Source organism: Castor canadensis, chromosome 1 (assembly GCF_047511655.1).
Source record: "Castor canadensis chromosome 1, mCasCan1.hap1v2, whole genome shotgun sequence".
NCBI classification, from domain to species: Eukaryota; Metazoa; Chordata; class Mammalia; order Rodentia; family Castoridae; genus Castor; species Castor canadensis.
Genome location: NC_133386.1, coordinates 191,725,520 through 191,750,148, shown reverse-complemented (window position 1 = coordinate 191,750,148; position 24,629 = coordinate 191,725,520). Strand labels below are relative to the sequence as shown.

The following is a 24,629-nucleotide window of genomic DNA, read 5'->3' as shown; positions in this document are numbered from 1 at the left end:
GCTGTATCTTTAATTTTAATTTCTTACATGACTTATGACTGTGAGGATTATTATTTTTATATTTGGTGAGAGTCATTTTGATATCTATTATGTGACATGTGTATTCTATTGTCTCTTTTATTTTTCTCATCAGTTTTGACATTTGGTTTTTAATCTTGCTTGTTCTTGATTATGATTTCATACATATGATATATGATATGTATAATAATGCTATACATGTTCATATACGTATGAAAATATTTCTATAACTCTGTGGCTTGTTTTTCCTCTTAATAAATTATTTTTTAAATATCGATATGAAAAAATAAACAAATATGGTCCAACATATCATTTTTTCATTGCAATCAGGAGGGCTTCATTTAAGAAATATTGTTTGTATTAAATTTTTAATACATTTTAAACACTCATATTTTGATTTTAAGTTTCACATTGCCTATATGTTTATGGTTTGCTTTACATTTTGAATTGTATATTTTTAAATAAGTAAACACAATATACTTTCTTCTGTTTATAATCTTACTTATATCAGAACCTTAGAAAATTTAAATACATTAACCCAACATCCATTTTACATTACTGCCATGTATTTAGATTCTATTCATTTTAAGTCTCTCAATGGAATATCATAGGTAAATAGTCAAATCCAATCATTACACAAAATTTTCAAATATTTATCCTTCCCTTTACTTTGTCTTCTGTTAACACTGTGTTGTCATGTTTTCTTCATAGAATTATGATTAATAAACACATTATTAAATGCTCTAATTTTATGTTTAGACTGTATTGAAATTTCATGTCTACATTAATCAGTATAATCAAAACCCAAATCATGATGCTGGTATTTCTAGCATTGTTTTTAAAATTTAGGAGCGTTAGTGCAAGTATGGACTTTTGTAACATCGTCTCCTGAGCATAACATTAACAAAAGAGGTATAAAATATTGAATATATCAGTTTTTAAAATTTTTTTATTGTTGTGTTGGGTGGGGTTACATTGTAGTATTTATAAAATTCTTTAATATATCAAATACAACATAGTTAAATTCACCTACTCTTCCATTCTTCTTTATTTTCCCTGCCCCCACTCCTGGAATAGTTTCAACCGGTAACATTTCATTTATTTATTATTTTTGTGATACTGGAGTTTGAACTCAAGGATTTGCACTTGTAAGGCAGGCTCTCAACTAGTTGAGCCATACCTCCAGCTCTGAGTACTTTATTTTATAAATGCTGTACATACTTCTATTTGTGAAATATCAAAATATGCATTAATTTTATCAATATGAACAATTTTTATTATTAATTTACAAATATTCTGAATAAGACTGGTATGATAATGGTATATTTTGACTTTCTGAATATGTTTGTTTGCATTATCAGTTTTAGAAATAACTGATAATCACTTTTTCTTAGTCACTTTATTTAAAATGTTGTTTCTTTCTTTTCTCTCCTTTTGATTTGAGGCTTGCTAAATGTATTTCACACCATTTCATTGACTTTCATATGTGTTTGATCAATTTTTGTATATTTTTCCCTTTGCGCTTCAGCTTAGATAATTTGTAATGATGGTGCTAGAGTTCATCAGTCATGCTCCCTGACTTGTCTTATATATTATAAAAATGTTTTTACTAAATTATTTTTAACTTTTAAAAAATTTTATCGTATTTACATTTACTCATATGTGTATACATTGTTTGGTCCCCCTCTCTCCACTCCCGCTTCTGGGCAGAACCTGTTCCTCCCTCTTGTATCCAATTTTGTTGAAGAGAAAACATAAAAAATAATAAGAAAGACAGTGTTTTTGCTGGTTTGAGATAAAGATAGCTGTGCAGAGAGATTCTTAGCATTGCTTCCATGCACATGTGTATTGCAACCCACATTAGTTCATCTCTACCAGACCCCTTCACTACTTCCTTGTCCCCTTCCCAAAGTGGCCTCTGCCAGTTTAAGATTACTATATTCACTCCTATACAGTGAATACATCAACCATATGCAAGTTTTAGGTTTCCTTACCTTTCCCTAGTCCTCCCGAGCACTTCCTTCCCTTAGTGTGCAACCCATATCCAATAATATTACTGCATTTGTTTTGGGTCTATAATCCCCATATGAGGGAGAACATGTGATTTTTGGCCTTCAGAGCCTGACTAACTTCGCTTAAGATGATGTTATCCAGTTCCACCCATTTACTTGCCAAAAACAAAATTTCATTCTTCTTTTTTACCGAATATAATTCCATTGTGTAGAAATAGCACCTTTTCTTAATCCATTCATCAGTAGTAGGGCATCTTGTCTGTTTCCATAGCTTAGCTATTGTGAATAGTGCTGAAATAAACATGGGTGTGCAGGTGTCTTTGGAATAACCTGAGTGGCATTTCTTCAGGCATATTACTAGAAGTAGTATTGCTGGATCACATGGCAGATCAATGTAAACTTTTTAAGAAGCCTCCATATTGATTTCCAAAGTGGTTGTACTAGCTTACATTCCCACCGGAAGTGTATGAGGATTCCTTTTTCCACCCGCATCCTCACCAACATGATAGCTATTCTAACAGGGGTGAGGTGGAATCTTAGTGTGGTTTTAATTTGCATTTCCTTTATGGCCAGGGATAGTGAGCATTTTTCATGTGTTTTTGGCCATTTCAACTTCTTCTTTTGAAAAAATTATGTTTAGTTCAATTGCCCACTTCTTAGATCATTCACTGATTTTTGGGGAGTTTAGTTTTTTAAGCTCTCTGTATGTTCTTGTTATCAGTCCTTTGTCAGATGTTAGCTAGAAAATAGTATCTCCCACTGTGTGGGTTGTCTCTTTAGTTTAGAGAACATTTCCTTTGTTGTGCAGAAGCTTTTTAATTTCATGTAGTACCATTTGTCCATCCTTTCTCTTAGTTGCTGGGCTGCTGGAATTCTGCTTAGGAATTCCTTACCTATATCTATTGCTTCCAGAGTATTTCCTGATCTTTCCTGTACTAACTGCAAGGTTTCAGGTCTGATGTTAAGGTCCTAAATCCATTTTGAGTTGATACTAGTACAAGGTGATAGGAAATGGATCTAATTTCTGTTTTTTGCAGGAGAATAACCACTTGTTCCACCACCATTTATTAAAGAGGCTCTCTTTTCTGATTATATGTTCTTGGTGACTTTGTCAAAAATAAGGTGGGCATAGCTGTGTGAATTCATACCTGGGTTCTCTACTCTGTTCCACTGGTCTTCAGTTTTCTGAGTTTGTGGTAATTTTACCTCCAATTTTTCATTTGCTTCCATTTTTATTAACTTAAAATCCTCCTGTATTACTTCATCTTAGTTTCTGTAACCTCTCCTTTATAATTTTAAACATTTAAAAATTTTGAATTTCTTTTCTAACTTCAGCAAATGTATTTTCTGAAGACCTGCTTATCTTTTGTGTGTTTTTGCTCTAAATTACAGTTTTGGGTTATTTGTGAAAAAAGAATCGTAGATATTTAAGAAGATTTTTGTTTCAAGAAAGGACCTCATCTTCTCCAGTTGGTACTGAACTAATTCAGAGTTAGACCTTGTATTTCTTCACCATTCCCTGTTTCTAGAGTGTGGGCTTTCAAAGATTTTACTTGAGAGATAGGTTTCCCTTGTCTTGTTGCTCTCACTCACTTCATACCTTAAATGCTGTTAAAAAAATTCAACTCTTTGAGTGTGAACTTGTCTTTCTTCCATATATTTCTTAAACACTCAATAAATACATTCATGGACTGCTGACTTTTGTTGGATACCTGGTGGGTCATTATCACCTAGACATAAACACCTAGACACTAATAAAGACAACACCATCCCTCCAGTTTGTACTATCCTTTACAACTATCTTTGTCCTTTTGAATGAAATTCTAATCCTCTCTACTTGACTTACCACAAAACAAAAATCTGGTAAATGTTTTGAGGGGAAAACTTATATTATATTTATATTGCCTCTAGCAAATCTTTGTCTTCTAAGCAAAGACAGAGTACAGGAGATTTTGTCCAATATTTGTGGCCTGAGACAACTTTGTATATTCCTCCAACTCCAAATTCTTATGGGTAGAACCAGGTCTATGTTTAAGCTTCTATATAATCAAATTTGTTTCTTTCACCTACATAACTGCTTGAAGTCATAGTGTTTTTTACTTCCCCTAGGCCAGTCACAGGGCAAATGCTGAGAACTGGTTGCCCATCCTTTTGGCAGAACAACATTTTTATGATAGTTAGACATCTAACTACCAGTGATAAAATACCTGTCATACTTAAGGTGAGAAAGATTTATTTTAGCGCAGGGTTTCACAGGGTTTCTTCCATAGTTGATTGACCCTATGGCATTGAGCACAAGAACTACATGTCTGGGAACATGTGGTGGAGGAGGTCTTTACCTCATGTTGCAGAGGAAATAGAAAAAAGTGAAGGGACTACCAATCCAGTATAACCTCCAAAAGCATAGCCCCAGTAACCCGCTTTCTCCAAAATTGTCCTACCAGTTAGGGACCAAGTATTCAATATACTTATGAGGTATATTTCATGTTTTAACTGTAACATTACCTATCATCTATCTGTCAATCTATCTATCTAGCCATCTATCATCACACATCTATCTGTCATCTATCACTATCATCTCTATCTTTCTTCTATTTTTCTGTATGTCTGTCTCCTTGTCTTTTCATTTAGTTTTCCATGCATATTCAGGCCAAGAATTTAGCTAATATCCTGAGGTAAAATATAACCATGTGGAACAAAGCAAAGTATCTTCCAAAACTGTAATTTGCTAGGATTACAGAAATGAACCACAGGCTCCTGGCCTTCCTCTGCTCTTTAATAGACTCCTGATGTTTTTGCTGGTTTTGATAATCAAGGACATTTTCTTCTTCTTTGACTTTGTTCTTGGATATACCCTCTTCTCAGAAGTTTTTCCTTTAGATATTCTCATGGTACTTAGATTCTTACATTTTGCTTTTTTCTCATAAACCTAATGCAGATTCAAAACCCTCAAATCATTGTAAATATTTTGCTATCAATAATAAAGCCAAAAATCATTCACTCATTTCCCAAGTCCTGTTTATAAACTATCTCTTAAATACTTCCACCTTTCCCTTTTACTCACCTGCAAGGATTCTTAGGATTCTTATGTGTCTCTGTTTTTTTCTTCTTCTTTTTTTTATGACTATTTTTTTCTTTGTTTGTTCTTTTACCTTCTAATATGTTAATAGTGATACCAGGTAAATTTTTCTAAAGCATATTATTTACATTTCAGTTAGGGCTTCAATTAGCTATTTAGAGAGTTTTTAAAATTTATAATCCCACTGTTGCAGGAACTTCACACGTGTGATTCTACAGAAGGTGTATTCTTATTGTCAACTACTTTTACTTAAATATTTCATGCTATGTCTATTCAAATTTGTACATTTCCTTATCTTTAAATAATACTTTCAATGACAGTATTCCTCCATTTCTTGTTTATTTAATACCTGTATATCTTTTAAATCTCTTTAGATTTGCATTATACAGAGTGAATGTCAAATAAAGGTACTTAACAGAAGCATGTTATTTAAAACTATAAATAAAGTGAGCTACTTTTCCTATAGTCATTTTAGGATACTACTAAGAAATGTAATTTAAATATATAATGAAAGAAATTTATTTTTTCTTGAATGATGACATTTTAGAATAAAAGCTAATGGTAGCATATAAGCAAACCAAGACATGGACATTTGTAATTTTTATGTAAGCTACCAGTACATTTGATAAATAACAATTTTTGGATTATTGATTTGACTTTAAGCTCTATAATCTTCTAAAAACAAGCCATGATGAGGTTCTTCAGATGTTGACATGAAAACTTATCAGAAAGATTATTTTTCATCTTTGAAAAAATGAAATTATTAAGTTATGAAATAATGAATTGCTGTTTCTAGTATTTTCAGTCTTCAGGCAAAATTCAACACTTTATTCCCAAAAAGCATGAGCCTGACTTGACTGGTGATGCTGTCACTGTTTTTGTGATGCTATCATTGATACAATTTTAAAGGAAGTATATGTACAAATCAATGTCAGGTTTGCCAAGCCATAGACAGGATTGAGTGAAGTGGGTTTCTCTTCAGACAAATTGATCTTTTTGCTGCATCTTTCACATCTTTATTCCTTAGGCTATAAATCAGAGGATTTTGCTGTATAAAACACAGCAGAGACCTTCTCTTGTTCCAGTGAATACTGAGAGCTTGGCTGGATGTAACTAAATGTCACAGACCCATAGAATAATGTTACAGCAGTCAGATGGGAGGCACAAGTGGAAACAGCTTTTCTCCTCCCTTCCACTGAGCAAATTCTCTGAATGGCAATGATGATTCGGATATAAGAGACCATGATGATAATGAATGTGAACATTGCAATGATCCCAGAGAAAATCAACAATAACATCTCATTGGTGTGTGCATCTGAGCATGAAAGCCTCAAAAGAGGAGGGATGTCACAGAAGTAATGGTTCACAATGTTGGGACCACAGAAGTCTAGTTTGAGCAAACCTACTGTGTGTGTCAGGGAATTAATGAGCCCACCCAAGTAAGATGAAAGGACCATCTGAATACAGACACGTTGGGTCATAATGACTACATACAACAAGGGATTCGCTATTGCCACAAAGCGGTCATAAGCCATCATAGACAAGAGGATACCTTCTGTGGTCACATACACTGCAAAAAAGAAACTGTAGAACACAGCCAACAAATGTACTGAACTTAAGTTTTGACAGGAAATGGACCAGCATCTTAGGAGCAAAGACAGTAGAGTAGCAGATATCACAAAAGGAGAGGTTGCGAAGGAAGAAGTATATTGGAGTATGAAGCTGGGCATTTAACCAGATCAAGGTAATCGTCCCCCAGTTACCTACTAGAGTGATGAGGTAAACAAGGGCAAAAAGCAAAAAGAGCGGTATCTGCAAGTTAGGATTTTCAGTTAATCCTACTAGAAGAAGCTCCTTCACACCTGTGTGATTCCAACCTGCCATGCATTCAGATTTATGTAGCTCTTTAGTTGAAGAACAAGATGATGATGATGTCACTCAGATGAAAGAAATATGATTTTCTCCACTATGTAATATCCATCATAGCATAAGACATTTTGGATTATCCTGTAGTTAGATGATGAAAAGGGATTAATTTCAGCAGCAGACAATTCATACCTTGTGATTTAGGTTTTTAGAACTTCAGATAATTTTATTTACTGGTTACTGATTTATTTTTTATGTGAATTTCCACTTTAAAAAAAGAGGGGATGAGAAAACTCTCAAGGCAGGCACAGTGGTTCACGCCTGTAGTCTTCACACTTGAAAGGTTAAATCATGAGGATCATGAGTTCAAGGCCAGCATGGGCTACAAAATAAGTTTCAGGACAGCTGGGCTACACAGTGAAACCCTGTTTCAAAATAAAATTATGAAAGAAAACCTTATTTCACAAAATTATTAAAAATTAGAATTTACATTCAAATCCAGAGTCTGGTTCTAAAGACCTGGCTCATTCTATGAAATAGGTTGGCATACACAACAAATCTTCCATTATCCTGGGCTACCGTGTTTTTTTTTTTTCACTCTCACTTAAACTCAAAACAGTGACTTCCAAAAAATTCAGTGCCTTCCTTTCCAAGTCTAAAACCCCAACCACTTTTGTCTCACATTCTGCCCAAATCCTTGACTTGGCTGATCAATGGCTGTGCTCTCAAACAGAATTGTGCTTTCAGATAGTTGAGGAAGGAGAAAAATGTAGATCAATCTTCTCATTCACTATTTAGTACTAGATCTGATAAAATATTAGGGTGTCATTTAACTTGATAACTCTTCTCCTTGTACTTTTGTAAGTTTACATTTGTATCTTTCTTTTTTATCAGCATTGAAACAATAAACTTTAATATCCATTGTAAAGAGGCAAGATCTATGAGGCATTAAAAACTGTATGTTTCAGAAACATAGGCTGCCACTTAGCACCACATGTTTTCTGAAATAACACATAACTTATTCAATTATATTATGGTAAAATACCAATAAATTAGTTTGTCCATATGCATTTTCATGCATTAAATAAACACCCATTACTTATACTCTATGCTAAGAAATATTATATTTGCTAGAGATAAAGCAGTAAAAAAGACAAGTTTCTTACCTTGAAGGAACTCTTATTCAAAGGAAATAATATACATATTCTTATTCAAAGGAAATAATATACATATTGATATATAAAGTTGTGATAAAAAAAGATAAGAAAGCAGAAGGGGATTAGTTTGGGGAGGAGCCAATGAAAGGAGTCAAGGAGCAAGAGTGTATGAATATGATCAACATATCTTACATGCAAACAGGAAAATGCCACAATTAATCCTACTATTCTGTAAAAATTAACAATAATAATAACAAAAGCAACAATAAAAGAGAAACATAAAGGAAGGTGAATGAAGTGAAACGGAAGGTACTGGGCAAAGTGTGGTGGCACATGCCTGTAATCCCAGATACTTGGGAGGTGGAGACAAAATGATTGCTGTTTGAAGCCAACGTAGGCAAAAAATTAATGAGATCTTATCTCAAAAAACTAATCTGGGCGTGGTAGTACATATCTGTAATTCCAGCTACTCAGGACATGAAAGTAGGAAGATCATTGTGTGAGGTCAAATCCAAGCAAAAGAACAAGACCTTATCTGAAAAATAAATTAAATCAGAAAAGACTTGGGGTATAGGATTTTATAAAATAGGAGTACTTAATAAGTTGACTGAATTGAAAGAGAAAGGAGAGTGACTGATGAGGAATAAAAAATACACTTGTAGCACATAGTAAAGACTTTAGAAATTCAAAGGGATGGGGAGTAGCTTTGCACAAAGTATCATAACATATGCATCATACCTTTACAGGCTTACTTTATTATTTAACTTGTTTAAAGAGTAGACATCCATAAATCCAGAGTGCTATTGAGCAAAACAATTAGGAGGTTGTTTCAACAAACTTTGAGAAAGATAACTATGGCTTATATGAAGATGGCAGTAGGGACATGACATGACATGATTCCCTTCTATGTACTTTTTCAGATAACAAGACAATGGAAAATTGAATCCAATTTGAAATTTAGGATGATTTTAAGGTGTGTGTGTTTCTAGAACATAGCTGTTATTTTCTGTGAGGAAGAAAAAATGAGAATATGTTTGGCAAAACATCAAGAATTTTGTTTATACAAATTGGGTTGGCATTGGGTGTTTGACTATAGTATGTAAAAGTCTTATTAAAAGTACATTTATGAAAATGATATGTTATATCTAATTATCTGATAATTATAACTATTGATTATCACTCTTTTCTACACTCTATCAAGAACACATCAATCTATCCTACTAAAATCCAGAAAAAAGAGAACATTCTCTTTATACTTTCCCCGTTCTTTATTTGCTACCACTCAGTATTGTCTTACTGATAAAATGAAAAACTGCTTTTGAATATTGATAACTGCAAGTATTCCTTTAGGAAAATAAGTGCTGGAAAAAATTCTTACTTCCTAGCAACATACTCAAATGTGATTTTTCAAAATTTGGAAACAATATCTTAATAAGTCATGACAAAATGAAGATGTTTATTTTAAAAAATGTGAAATTCACTCCCTCCATGCTGTATAGAATTATCACAATGAAACCCCCTCATATAATAATGAATATTAATTGAAAAATAAAATATTTTAAAAATATGCAGTTCCTTCACAGAATTTTTTGATTTATCAATCTAGCACAATATTAGAACTCATCTTAAGTAATAAATAGTAAGGTAAGAGATAATATTGGCAATAGAAATCAAAAAGTTAAATTTTCATTAGAGTAAAAAATGGAAAACAGTCAAAGCCTAAGAGTTGAGTATTCCCATGCTGCAGGGTCAACTGTTCAAAAAAATAGTAATATCTCTGATATGCTCTCATGTGACCATACACACAAGATGTGACTTTGTTGACATAATGTTTATTAATTTTTTTATAAAATTGTAAAAGTATATTTATACAATACAAATACCACTCATATTATGATAAAATACTGTACTCAAGTAAAAATACATGAATGAATATAACACAGAATATGTTACACTTATAAATTTCTATTTATATGTATTCATAAGTTTATGATGCACTTATACTTTAGGACAGAATACACTGAATTATTTGTGATTAAAATTCATTTGTAGCAGAAAGAAAGCAAGAAAATAAGTAACACATGAAAAACATAGAACTTGACAAACAACTGTAAATAAAATTCACGTAAAAATACATGAATAAATATTATGTGGAATATGTTACACTTATAAATTTCTATTTATATGTATTCATAAGTTTATGATACACTTATACTGTAGGACAGAATACACTGAATTTTTTGTGATTAAAATTCATTTATAGCAGAAAGAAAGCAAGAAAACAAGTAACACATGAAAAACATAGAACTTGACAATAACTGTAAATAAAATTTGAAAGCTCACTATAAAATAATAACACTTACACACTGAAAGACAACAAATCTACAGCTTAGGTAGTCTAATTTTAAAACAATATACATTATTGTGGAGATTATTTCATTCTGGCCCATTCAAGTCATAGTGGGACTAAATAGTGTTTTTTTTGTAGCAAAACAAGTCTGAGCTCTGGAGGTGGGGGTACAGGCAGGTGACGATATCTATGCCTCACTTTTTTATGTACAAGATGAAGTGACAAGCTTAAGTAAAATAAAAAAATCACTTTTAAAAACATTTTATTAGAATCTTACTATTATGTCTAAGTGATTTCCAAATTGTATCATTACAGAGAAATGATTTTCATTATAATTTAGCTATAAAGTTCTCAGATACTCCATTTTAAATTAATTATAAGTAGCTGTCATGTACTATGTGACCCAATTACTCAGTAATATAAACATGCACACACTTGCCCACAGACAAGAAAATATTTGGTACAGATATTAAGTAAATATTGCCCTTTTCCACAAAATGAGAAGACCATTGAAAGGCAAGTAGACCACAGGTTAGGAAATTATTTTATAATCTTTTGAGAATGATTGAAAAATCTCAAAACTGGTAGAAGTTTCTTTTAGTGTGAAGATATAATAGCAATATGAAGTTTAAAATGAATCTACATCATCAACTCTTATACTTACAAGTAAGCAAAACTTAGACTTGGCATTACATTTACTGGAAGACACTAGGTTTTCATAATTCTTAAAGGACTTCTTGTTGGGAATAGGGATGCTTTATGTCAGGTGCTGTTCTTCTGGGGACAGAATCTGAGGTTCATGTGGAGATGTGAATCTTGGTCATCCACGTACTGGATCATTAGCATCCCTAGGTCTCTTGAGACTAAATCTAGGGATGAAGATGAAATACAAATAATAAATACAATTGCAGAAACAAAAAATGTTCTGATTATATGTATGCTGCTGAAAATGTTCAAATATTTTTATGCTGAAACAGCAGAATTTATTTTCCAATAAAATGAGAACATTAATGCTTCACATCATACTCTAAAAGTGTAGCATTCACACATTGAATTAAAGTTCATGTCAGAGTATATGAACAGCAAACAGTTAAGTGAAATGTATCCCCTCCTTCAGGCTAATTCATATTAAAATTAATAATTCCATAGGCAGCATAGATTTGTGGATTTTGTCTTATAGCTGATTTGTATCTTACCTTGTACTGAAGCAGTAGTAAACATATAAAATAGCATGGAAATTTTGCATACATTTCACATAGGTCTGTTGACATTTTATATATTACATTCCTTCCTTCCTTCTTTCCTTCCTTCCTTCCTTCCTTCCTTTCTTTTTCTTGCCTCTTTCTTTCTTTTTATTTTCCATCTAAGTTTGTTTTTATCTTGGATTTGGAATTTACGGAAACATTTCAACTCTTGCTAAAGAACTAAGGTAGAAAGGAGAAAATGGAAGTGGATGAACAAATTCAGGTTATAATACATATATACATGGAAGTGTCACAATGAAACTCCCTGTATAGCTATCTCAAACAAATGAAAATGTCTTTTTTCAAAAATGGAGAGCAGGAAGGTAAAACAGGTCCTGTGTGGGAATTGGTGTCAGTGGGAGGGGGGAGGATGTAAGGAATGGGTGTAGGAAGATGAGTTTGTTGGAAATACTATGTACTTATGTATGAAAATGGAAAAATGAGACCTGTTGAAACTATTCAAAGAATGGGGGTGGGGGGAATAAAGGAGAATGATGGGTGGGTGAATTTAACTATGATATTTTGTAAGAACTTTTGAAATGTCACAATGTACCCCTAGAACAACAACAGTGTGTTAATAAAAAAGAAATCTTACTGAAGAAATCAAACAAAAAATATCATTTTTTAAAACAAATTATTGGCAATGAAATTTTTCTGTTCTACTCTTAACATTGTAATTTTGTTCAAACACTTACAATTTTAGAATTTTGGTATACCAAGAATTTTATTTAATTATCATTTATTTATTTACTGATTTATCAGCATATTTACTTATTTATTAGCATAAAGTAATTGTACATAAGGATTTCATTGTGATGTTTAAAGCATGAATATATGTACTTTGATTAAATTCATCGCATCTATTTTATATATAATGTGCTTCTTTAATAATCACTCCCTTTCACTCCCTCTTTTTCCCTCCTTCCACCCACTGGTTCTCCCCAGACAGTCTCTCTTTTGGAAGCATATCATGCTATTTTATTTTTTAGGTCTGGATCTGCCATATGAGCAAAACATGCTATATTTGTCTTTCTTGGCTTACCTTAACTTACTTAATACAATGATCTCCAGTTCCATTCATTTTCCAATTTGTTCTGTTGGCCTTTAAGTCAAATTGTAGGAGAAAGCAGAGCTCTTCAAAGTAAAGAATTTTGAGTTTTCAGAAAAGGGCCAGAACCCAGTTTATATCTATTTGATCCCATCTTCTGATTAGCTAAAAGAAGGACAGCTGCTTTCCTAATATATGTTAAAAGTCACTTATTTTGCTTCTCAGTAATAAAGGTGGACACAACCAGGTGAATGAGCATTACTTCAAAATGTCTTGAATTGCAAGAACAGTACACTTGATATTGATTCCATCTTTATGAATTTTCCTTCAAAAAGACTGTTCTGAAAGTGTGCCTATTGTATTTGGTAGGGTGGTGTCAGGGAAGTGGTGTTACTAATTTCCATTTAATTTGCCCAAGAAAGTATTTAAAAAATGATGAATTTGAGGTACATAAAATCTTTTATCTTTTCATATAGAAAAATGACTTCTGTTACAGTAAAGTCTAGATTTTATATGCAAGGATGACTTCATTTGTATAAAAAAATAGATCGTATATATCCTTAATTAGAACTAATAACAGCATGCTACTTAGAAATTTTGGCAAGTCCCCACCGCCAGCCTTAGTGTTTTCAGCTGACTAAGAATAGGTATGAGTTCTCAATGTTCATCCCCAACTTGTATCTTTTGCTATAAATGTTGCAAACACTGTCTTATCAAAGTATTTCTGAAAAATATATATTTTTGAGAAATGAATTTACCCATGGTAATAAATTTATTCATGGTAATCAATTCACTTAGAGTACTCCTTTGAAAATAAGCATTTAGTATGCCCATTATATATAACCAATGTTTTTGCCTGATGTCTGAAAAAATAGTTCTTCTCCAACTTTCCATAAGACTCATTTGCCCATGACCTTCAATACTTAATGTAAGGACAAAAAATATGTGTGATCGTCCTGCTGACTTTATTGCTGTCCTTAACTAGGACTTTTTACATTATATATATTATTCCACATGGGCCATCAGTTTCAGGATTTTTAATTTTTATATTACATTACTTTCTTATGATCTGCTATAGGCAGAACCTGAAAAATAAATCTCATCAAACATACTTGATACATATGTCCTACTCTGCCTTAATTTCCTCTAAACTGTAGCCAACTTCATTAATATATGTATATATATATTTACCTTTAATTTTATGTATTTATTTTATTAAAGTTATGTATTAATTTTCGAGGTTTATGCATAGATCAAAGTAGAAGTAAAATATAAAAAATCAAAGTAGAGGAAAATATAAAAAATCTCATTTGAGATATTCTTAACAAGTTAATATTCTTACTTATATTCAGGCAATGTTCTTATTCTTTTGAGTTTCACATGTGTTAAGGGCAAAGAAACAGTTTAAGCTAGATACTTAATTCTCACAAGGGCTGAATTTTCCCACACAGGGGATATTTAGGAAACTGTGAGTGCTTTTAGATTGTCACAGATAAGGAGTATGCTACTGACATTTAGTGAGTAGAGGCCAGGGATTTTGCCAAACATCTCTTTTTCCACTACGAAGAAATACTAGCCCCAAATGTCAATAGTGCTGCTTTGACAACTCTGGAATATGTAAACTCTTAACAGTTTTAATAGTTTATAATTAAATCACATTTTAATAATCTTAGGCTAGCATTTTAGCAAATTCAAAATACACTTTAATTTAATATGTATCCTGTAAACATATTGCATATGCTTTTTCATGCAATTTTGTGATCATTCACACAATGGATGAATGACAAGAAGAAATCTACTCATTCTCTACCCAGTAACATCAGAATCCCTCTCCTCTGAAATTGAACTGTAATCTTCCAAATGCAGGTTTGAAATCAGACTTCATAGCAAATCTATGCAGCAAACAAAAAGGAACTTTAAAGAGAAGGCTAGAAGGTGGGCATTGCACCTACAGTGAAGGAATCTCCTTCTTAAACATCAGAGAAAATGTGCAAAAACATTTCTAAATTTTATGTATACTCAAATTCTCACATGTGAATGCATATTTCTTGGTTTTTTTCAAATTGGCATTGATTCTTGTATCTCAGTGCTATTGATTTCAATTCTGATCAGTTGAGGGACAGAATAAATGAGAGAACAGACTCATTGTTGATGATGTTGGAAATGTTCTTTAATAGAAATGTTAAGCCAGATACTAAAAATTAATTAATATATGGTCATGCTTGATATTAAAATATCTATATTCAGTATACTATAAAAAGAATTAAATGCAAACAAATCATATCACAAAATATTAACTCAGCTATATGATGTGTATCCTTAATATAACAGTTTAATGATCATAAGCTGACATGTGTTCCCTTAGAAAAAGACTGATTAGAAACAACCACCAACCAAGTAAACACATAGGATTTTTAAATTATTAATTAGTAAATAAAGGCATATATTTTAAATTACTGCTTTTAGGTCTAAATTTTGTAAAATATGAAATACTTCTAATGTAGTCAATGCGTCAGTAAGCACTTTCTCATACAATGCTGGCTGGAATACAAATTAGATCCAAATTCGGTGAAAAAAACCTTAGTATATATATGAAAAGCTTTAAAATGTGTTCATTATTGAATTATTTTCTTGTACTGGATTAATTTTATATCAAGACATGCCTGTTCAATTATGCCATAAGTTGTTAAGTATTTTGATAATGAATATGGTATGTCTTTGAAATCACTGAAATTTATGTTGATATATAATTGGGGCAATGAGCAATTTTTTATGTTAGTAAAGAAATAAAATCTGTGACAGAGTATATGAAATATTTTCTTATCTGCACCAATGCAAAATTAAAAATTAAAAGCTATATACAAGACAAGTGTTACTTTAAAGTGGTTAATTTCATGTGATGTAGAATGTTGGTAATTATATTACTCAGTACTTTAGTTTTCTAAAATCTTGTAACCTGTTAATTTGTATATAGAAATAATTTTTGAAATGAAATTTTCCTAGAAACCAGTTTTTAAAGAATATGAAAATTTCTTTATAATAAAAGTCAGTACATAATTATTAATTAATATGTTCCTACCTCAGCTGGTCATGTGTAACCTGGAATACAAAACCACACATGGTAAAGGACTACTGAAAGAGTCTGGAGGCCAAGGCTCTAATTCTGTCCATTTACTTCAAATAATTAATTCTTATATTATGTATTTATCAAATCCTACCTACTCTGTGTATTATGTATAGTTGTCATATAAGGAAGATGATATTGCACAGAGTTAAAAGCTGTAAAATTACTAGGCAAATTTTGATGTTTTTTAGAGATTATTTATAGTAATTTTAAAGGTTGGGTGTGTTTATGAAAAATATACTTTGTTCCCTAATTGAAAGCAACAAAAAAATGAACAAATAAAAATGAACAACTAGTTTCCAATTTCTTCTTCTTAATCAAAGTACTATTCTTCCCTTGATTATGAACTATTGCCCGGTGCTGGAAGGAAGCTCTTATTTTCCAGATGGAGTGGCTAAAACACATTCAAAAGATCAATCAACAATTAACATTTTGATTAATGACTTTGACAAGTTTATATCTTATAATCATAAAGAAATTATGAGAGCAAAGTCATATTTTTCTTCCTTGAGTCCCATGTTACATTCAAAAATTCTTAATGGGTTTCTATAGTCAATGGTTGAACAAGATAGCATGAACATCAGCACTAACCTCACTTCTCTCAAAGGATCCATCTCACACTACTCATACTACGCAGGAAAACCTCCATTTTAAAATGAGTCAGGTCCCACACGTTCTCAGGACATTTTATCTGATACACCTTCTATTTCTAAAAAGTTGTTCATGCATTACATTTTTATTTGCTACTCTGTTTGAAAGTCATATCTGACTGACATAAACTTTATAGCTAATAATACTCACTTTGTTTTTGCTTCTTTCCAAATATCATTGTGCTGTGGTGTTTAATAGCACAGGATTTAGAGTTAGGTACATGAGTTTAGCCCCAGGTCTGATACCTAGAATCCTAGAAATCATTGAAGTTCTGTATGCCTAAATTTATTAGTTATCTTCAGTTGGCACAATAATGTTATAACTTTGAAATCAAGATGAAACTAGAAAACATAGCTCCTTTCATAGGATGTTTTATATTATAGATGTACAATATGTATTCACTGTTGATAATATGTCATAATTATTCTTACTGTTTATGCCTTTTAGTAATTTAAAAGCTGACTTTTAAATAATTAATTCACACAGTTTACATTTCTCCAAGCAAACACAAAATGATTAAACATTCTTGATGAAAATATGTTTTGTGCCTGTAGAATCTGATATTGACTTTTTTTTGTTTGTTTTTTGGTAGTACTTGTGTTTGAATTCAAGGCTTTGTGCTTCCTAAGAAAGTGTTCTAACACTTGAGCCATGCTTCCAGCCCTGATTTCGCTTTCAGATGTGGGAAGTTAGATTCTTAGATTTTTCAAAATTCTTCTCTTAACTGTGCTTGCTTTTGAACTCAGGGCCTCATGCTTACTAGGCAAGTACTTTACTACTCCTGCTGTGGTCACTTTTCAGCTAGGAGTTTCACATGTTCACTGGGACCAGTCTTTGCTTTAATCCTCCTACCTACCCTTCCTGCATAGCTGGGATTGCAGACACACACCACCGTACACAGCTTGTTCTTTGAAATAGGGCATTGCTAATGTTTTGCCCAGGCTGGCCTGAAGCTGTAATACTATCTCCACCTTTCAAGAAGTTGGGAATATTGGTGTGAACCACCACACCAGGCCAAAATTCTTCAGTAGAAACAGTAGTTCCCATCTCATAATCATAAGGTACAGAGCTAACTGGTGATTTACAAACAAGTAAGTGATTTTTGTAATAGAGGTGGGTAAAGCTAAAGTTAATTCTCTGTCATCACTACTTTCTGTCTGTGCCTCTAGTCTATAAATATACACACTGAAGAAGCTACAGCCTTGCTTCTTCTGGAAGGTGTCCTATACACCTTTTTCCTTTGAGTATTTAAATCTTTGTGAAACACACTGTGCACTGGTCTCCAACTTGTCTGAGTCCCACCAGACGGAACATCCATGCTCGTGAGTTACATGAGCTGAGTTTATTATCTACCCTTAAGCAAAAAGGGAGAACAGAAACTCAGGATTAGTAGTAAACTTGTTCTCTGAAGCTTGGAGAAGCTGCCAGTGGTGAGTGATGTCTCATCTGTGCTCCATTTGTACCACATCTTGGGGCTCCCAAAAGCAGCACCTCAGCACCACTGAGGAAATCCTGTTACTGGGTGGAAGAGATTCCAGGGTAATCTGCCCAATCCTCCCTTATCACAGGACATTGCCAAACAGTAAATTCTAAAGATATGCAGAAGTATGAGCCAGGAAGCTGGGGAACTGGGCATTCTGGAGAAGAGTCCTGTGATCTCCAGCCGATCATAACCATAAGTCTAATAGCTTATGAGCTCCCTAAGACCATCTAATGAATCATTGAATTTACTGTGGTCTTCTGGATCTCTAATACAAATGTTGAGTTTTAAAAATGTCCTCAAGTGCTATATATAGTTCTTTTTTACTTGTTTGTTTTTTATAAGTGAATATTAATTATACAAAGGATTTCAATGTGATATGTCCATGACTGTATGCAATGTACTTTGATCAAATTTTCTCCATTACTCTTTCTTATCTCCCCTTTCCTTCCACCCCCACCTTTCTTTTTTTACAGTTTAATGGATTTTATTTTGCTCTTTTCATATATTCATATAAGGTATTTTTTATTTTTTAAAACATTTAGATTTCAAACTTGTGGGACCCACCCTCAGACTCTGATCCTCCAACTTATGCCTTCCCTGGTAGTTGTGATTTCACATGCATGCTACCATGCCTGGCTTGTTAGCTGATAAATTAGCTAACTTTTTTGCCCAGACTGGCCTTGAATCCTCATCCTTCTGATCTCCATCACTCAAGTAGCTGAAATTAAAGTCACAAGTCACTGCACTTGGCCCAAATTCAAACTTCTTTATTTTTTATCATATAAAATATGAAACATATATTTTATTCTAAAACATGGAATTAAGATGTAAGTAAAAGAATACATATGAATCCATACATATGAACCCACTATCCAAATTATGTAATGCCCTTTGACTTGCCAAAATTGAAGGGTTTTTTAATCAGTCCGGTTATCTCTTCCCTGATATTGACAGACATTCTTCAGTATTTTAAATTATTCCTTAGCTTTTAACTTAAAAAATAAACACAACTGTATTCCTAAATTGTGTTTTAATAAACAAGATGTATATTTTAACCGTTATAAACGTGATTTCATGAAGTTTGTCCTCTTTATTGCTTTCATTTCTTTTAATATTTTATTTCTACCATTCTCCCATGGTTCCACTAGTCCTGAATCTGTATTGATTTCATACAAGGTATATATATAGTTCAGCATTAAAATACCATAATATTTTTACACTCTCCACATTACTTATTAGCTTGTTTCATATTGATATTAATAATTTTCATAATCAGATACTCATTTTTGTCAACAGCAACTGCAACACATTTTTTAAAAACATCTGGAATAATTATTTGTGTATATTCAAAGATAAGGATCTTTATTTCTGCAGAGAAAATACCCTCTCTTACTTTGTTCTTAAGTACATGTTCTGAATTAGTCTGTAATGACATACTAAGACCTATCACTAAGTTTTCATTCTTGTATGTCTGTGTCTTTGGGTTCTCTAGTAAGACTATCTGTCACACTCAGATTCTTCTTTGGTAAGCCTGCCTTCCTATGATGTCATATATGTATACCTGTTCTATACTTCAGTATAACTTGTCTTTTTTTTGTTCTGGATTATTCTTCAAAATCTTTGCAAGCTCTTTGTCATTTCACTAGAAAACATTTTTAAAAAGTTTATTTGGAATTATATTGTATCAACAAATCAATTTTGTAAAATTTATAACTTTCTTATGTTATCTTCATAAAAGTGACTGAATTTTTTTTACATTGATTAAAATATTTTAATGAAATTTTATAATTTTTCTAATAAAGTTTAGAGTATCTGCTTTTAGATATATTTTTCTAAGGGGTTTGGGTGTTATAATGTTTTCTTTTAAACCAGTAACTCTGAACATTTTCTGTGGCAATGAGTAATGCAACAATATTCAGATATTGATCTGATATTCAACAATATAATTTTTTAAATTCCCATAACTTTTCATATGACGTCTTTGCATGAGTGAATTCCTTACATGTTTTTAAATATTTGACTTTTATTTGTTTTCTTTTGCTTTTCTTTGCTACATAACTACAGTCACCGGTGAATTATTACCTTCTCATCAATCAAGAATCATTGATATTGGACAGCATTGTCTTTGTCACAATGTTAAAATAAGGCTCAGGAAACTTCTGTTTATCAGTCTTGATCATAGCTTTTATATTCAATCTTAAGTGTGGTACTACTTGAAATTGTGACCAAATCTTTGACTATATTTATCTAGCTTGCCCTGAACCGTTATTGTCATAAAGGAATATAGAAAAAACTTTTGCAGTTATAAATCTTGTGCAACAGAAAAACAACTGAAAGATAAAACTTTAGTCATTACATTTCACAATAAAGCATGACATTAAAGGCATTTGTGCCCAATTTTTGAGTTTTGTGATTTTACAAAATTCGTAGTGCCAAACTATTATTATATTTTTGCTGTTCTGGTGTTTGAACTCAGGGCTAAGTGAGCACTCTGCCACTTGAGTCACTCTCCCAGTCTTTTTTGCTTTAGCATCTTTTTCGGACAAAGTCTTCTTATGTTTTTGCTTTGACCAACACATCCCTTATAGTGGAGATTACAGGCATGTATCATCTTGCCTAGCTTTTTTTTGAGACAAGATCTCGCTAACTTTACCTGGGCAGGCCTTGAATTGTGATCCCCCAGTATCTGCTTTATCAGTAGGTTGTATTACACATATGAACCACCACATCGACCTTCTACCAATTTATTTTTAAAACTTATAATTACTTTTCAATGTCTGATATATGGCAGACAAGTTTTATTAACCTTGCCAGTAATTGCAAAAGTGTGTTCTTTAAAGAAGTTCACTAGAAAATAGAAGAGAAAGGTGTAAATAAGTAATTAGAAATTATAAATACCATTTTTCATAAGTTTTGTGAATAAAGCTAAACAGATTTTTTATCTATCACTTAATCTATTTTTGATGTTGAATATTTTATTTTTAGCTACAATGAATAAAAAAGTCTTATATAATAATACAGTATGTGTTGAAATTTGAATCAACAAAAAAGTGATATCATTTTCATATAACTCATTGACCAACAAAGATATGTAATTCGTTTGAAAAGAATTCTTTATAACTTCTTTTAATCTAGAAATTGTCTCATTTTCATTTTTCCTCCTTTTTAATAGTTAAATAAATTACATGTAAAAATATGTAACTTACCCCACATCTCTGAAAAATAATGTCCTTGCATTCAGTTATACCCAGTCAAGAGACTACAATAATTGTTAGAATAAGAGTTCATCTTATGCACCTTTTGTACAGTCAACATCTGCATTAGTTCATAAAAGCAGCACAAGGAAAATATAAAAAGGTAACTTTTATATTATGAGAAGAAGGTTGTAAGAATGTGTAAAATTCTTCAGAGACACCATTAGGTTCAAATGCTAAAAGTTCATTGGATTTTGCACAAACCAGGTCAATGAAGGCATTGAAGGAGAGAGTCATTGGTGATGAACACATGACACAAAATGCAGGGATTCTCAAACTTCAGGGTGTCTCTGCCTTAAATATATAGTTCAGGTCTATCCTCTTTAGGAAATATTTGTAATAAACTCAGCATTGTAGACTTTATGTCAGTTACTGTCATGCCAATTGTCATAGCTGCTTAGGCCTATTGGACACTATATCACCTGCTGTTATTGTTGTAGTCTATATTATTTGTCTTTATTTCAATTCCCATCACCAGAAGGGTGACAGGACAGCAATGTCTGCATTTATGAACATTATATGCTTGTTAATAAAATGGTCGCTTGGATGATACTATACATCTGACTAAGCCACAAACGTCATAGACACATCGGTTGTTGTGAAGAGGGTAAAGGCAGATACACTATGGCATCTTTTATGTAAAGGATCAGGATATATGGGAAGCTTATCAGGCAAAAATCTTTAAAACACAAAAGACATTTACCTTTTCTCTTCTTTTTTCTCCATTACCGTGGGACATGGGAAAACTACTGGATATCTGGAGGGTATACTTTTCAGAGGGCAATCTTATTTCTACTGCTTTAACTTTTTATGGGTCAATATGTGTGTGTGAACTAATTGGATGATAAACAGTATAAACTCAAGTGTCAAAATATGGATATGCATTAAGTGTTTAGGAAAAGGCTAATAAATATTGGTGGCGCAGAATCTGAACATTCAACCAGGCAAAAAAATGAAAACTGCTCGTGAATAATGGTGTGGGTGTTAAAAAGCTGTTGATTTTCTGAAGTGACTCCAGATTCAAAGTCAAGAAATTATGTCTGCTTAAAGTTATTGTAAATATTTGTAAGAGTCAAATGATCCTGTGAATAAAATATGTAAGGTTATTTTAAGTTCAAGGCCTTTATGGTTTAATTAAAAATTCATTTATGTTTTAAAATTTTCTTCAATTTTACAAGCCATTATCAGTTGCTAAAAATGGTCAAACATGCTATCCTTGTCAAAATCAACAGAACATAAAGAAATTTCGCTAATAAAAGAATGTTTATTTGGTAATAAAAATAAGATTGCAATGCAAGACACACATCCGTAGGCTTGAATTATTTCTGTTATGTCCAGAGAACAAAAGAAAGGATAGAGTATTATTAGGACAAAGAAATCTACTCGTGTTGTTTGAGGGAGGTGTAATGCCCTAAGACAAGTGCCTGTAGATACAATATAAGCTATGACTTGGGTCATAGTTGCTAGTTCTATCAACAGTTAGTAAGAAGAAAAATATATTCCTAAAAATAGCACAGGCTATTTGCTGGATTGGTGTGCAGAATAGTTCCTGGAACAAATACCTTTATTTACTTACTTATTTTGCATGAGCATTTTCTTGCCATGATCTTTCAACCCTATTTTAGATGAGTGTGAAGAGAATGTATTTGTTTATATGGTTAATTTCCAAATTTTCCATCACTTTCAACAACTGCACAGGGCCATGCCATGATCTATGGCCATATCTAAATGCTGCTATGTTCAGCCAGCACCCCACCTAGCCTTGGGGCAATTCCCCAGAAACCTGAAAGGGTAGTTGCTGTTATTTACCTGCAGCTTTGATCAATGACTGACTGAGTGGTGGAGACATAGAACATCTACAACGACCAATAACAATTGATGAGCTTGAACCATTAATAAAAAGATTATCATCAAAGAAAAGCCTGGAGCCCAATGATTTTACATCTGAGATCAACCAAACATTTTAGCAACCTATTCCAATTCAACTCAAACTACTCTAAAAATTTTAAAAGAAAGAGGAAGGAATTCTTCCAAACACATTGTTGGAGACCGGCATTGCCCTGATTCCAAAATCAGACCAAACTCAAACAAAAAAATGAAAGTTTCCTCAGGAACACACAAAAAAATCCTAAACAATATATTAGCAAAATAAATTTAATGGCACCTTAAAAAGACCATTTACCATGATCATGTGAAATTCATCCCAAGATCACAAGGTCAGGATGTATGTAAATCTGTAAACACAACGACATATTCCATTGACACAATAAAGGTCCAAAACTATATGATCATTTTAACACATACCGAAAAAAAATTGACAAAATTTAATAACCCATCCTGATAAAAAACTCTGAAAAATTAGGTATGGAAGGAAGATGCCACAACTGACCCTTGGGGAACAGGCTGAAGCGCAACTTGAGGGAGGCCATGCTGCCTCTGTTAGCACAAGTGTGGCAGCTAGTGAGTGAAAGGGAGAGGCCTGCCCACTGTTAAGCTCAATGACTGAGTCTGGCAGAGCAAGTGTGAGATAAAGAGATAATCATTCCCTGTTACCTGGTTGCTTAAGTTTTGGTCACACCTTTGAACACACAACAAGACAGCAAGGATCCAGATGCGAAGTACGTATTTGCACTGAAATAGATTAGAAGGAACACAGTGATGTGGCCTGTAACCCTCCATGCAGTGTAGCACTCCAGGCAGTGTTTCCCTTGCAGTGTATCCATCCACATAGTGTACTGCAGTTCCACTTGAGGATGTTATGCTTCACTGTCAAGCAACAATTATGGGATCTAATGACATCTCATATAAAGGGACATATTCGTTTTTATAATTCATTTTCCTATAGACTACTCTTTTGAATCACCTAAGGCTGCATTTATAAGAATTTATCACCTAAATATGAACAATATGTACAGCACTGTCTCCCTATGCTAAGATCACAGTTATCTCCTGCTTGAAATATTTCTAAAGATCTTTTAACTCTGTTCACTGGTATGTGATCCAGCCAAGATGGCCTCTAGTACCAGAGATTATGTGGATTTTTGAAGCAGAAATAAATATGTATCTATCATAGACTTAGAATAATGCAATGAAATGCTACCTTCAAGTCAGAATAACCTTTATTAGAGTTGCAAAAACTTTAAGTTACTATGATTTCTTAATGTTATTATTTGTGTGTTCCCCTATGATTATTCATCTTGAATATTTTCATTTAAATCTCTTCATCCATTCACATGGCAACCTAATTTAATTTCTCTTAATTTTAGACCATAAGTGCTTTTAGAAACTGTAAAGTTATTTATAAGAGAACAGATGCTCAAGATTCAGAATTTGAAAAATAATG

General features: G+C 32.5%; 1 pseudogene; it reads right to left on the bottom strand.

The window, feature by feature from the left end:
- Positions 1 to 6,040: 6,040 nt before the first annotated feature.
- LOC141417957 (olfactory receptor 5J3-like) lies at positions 6,041 to 6,993 on the bottom strand (annotated as a pseudogene).
- Positions 6,994 to 24,629: the final 17,636 nt, after the last annotated feature.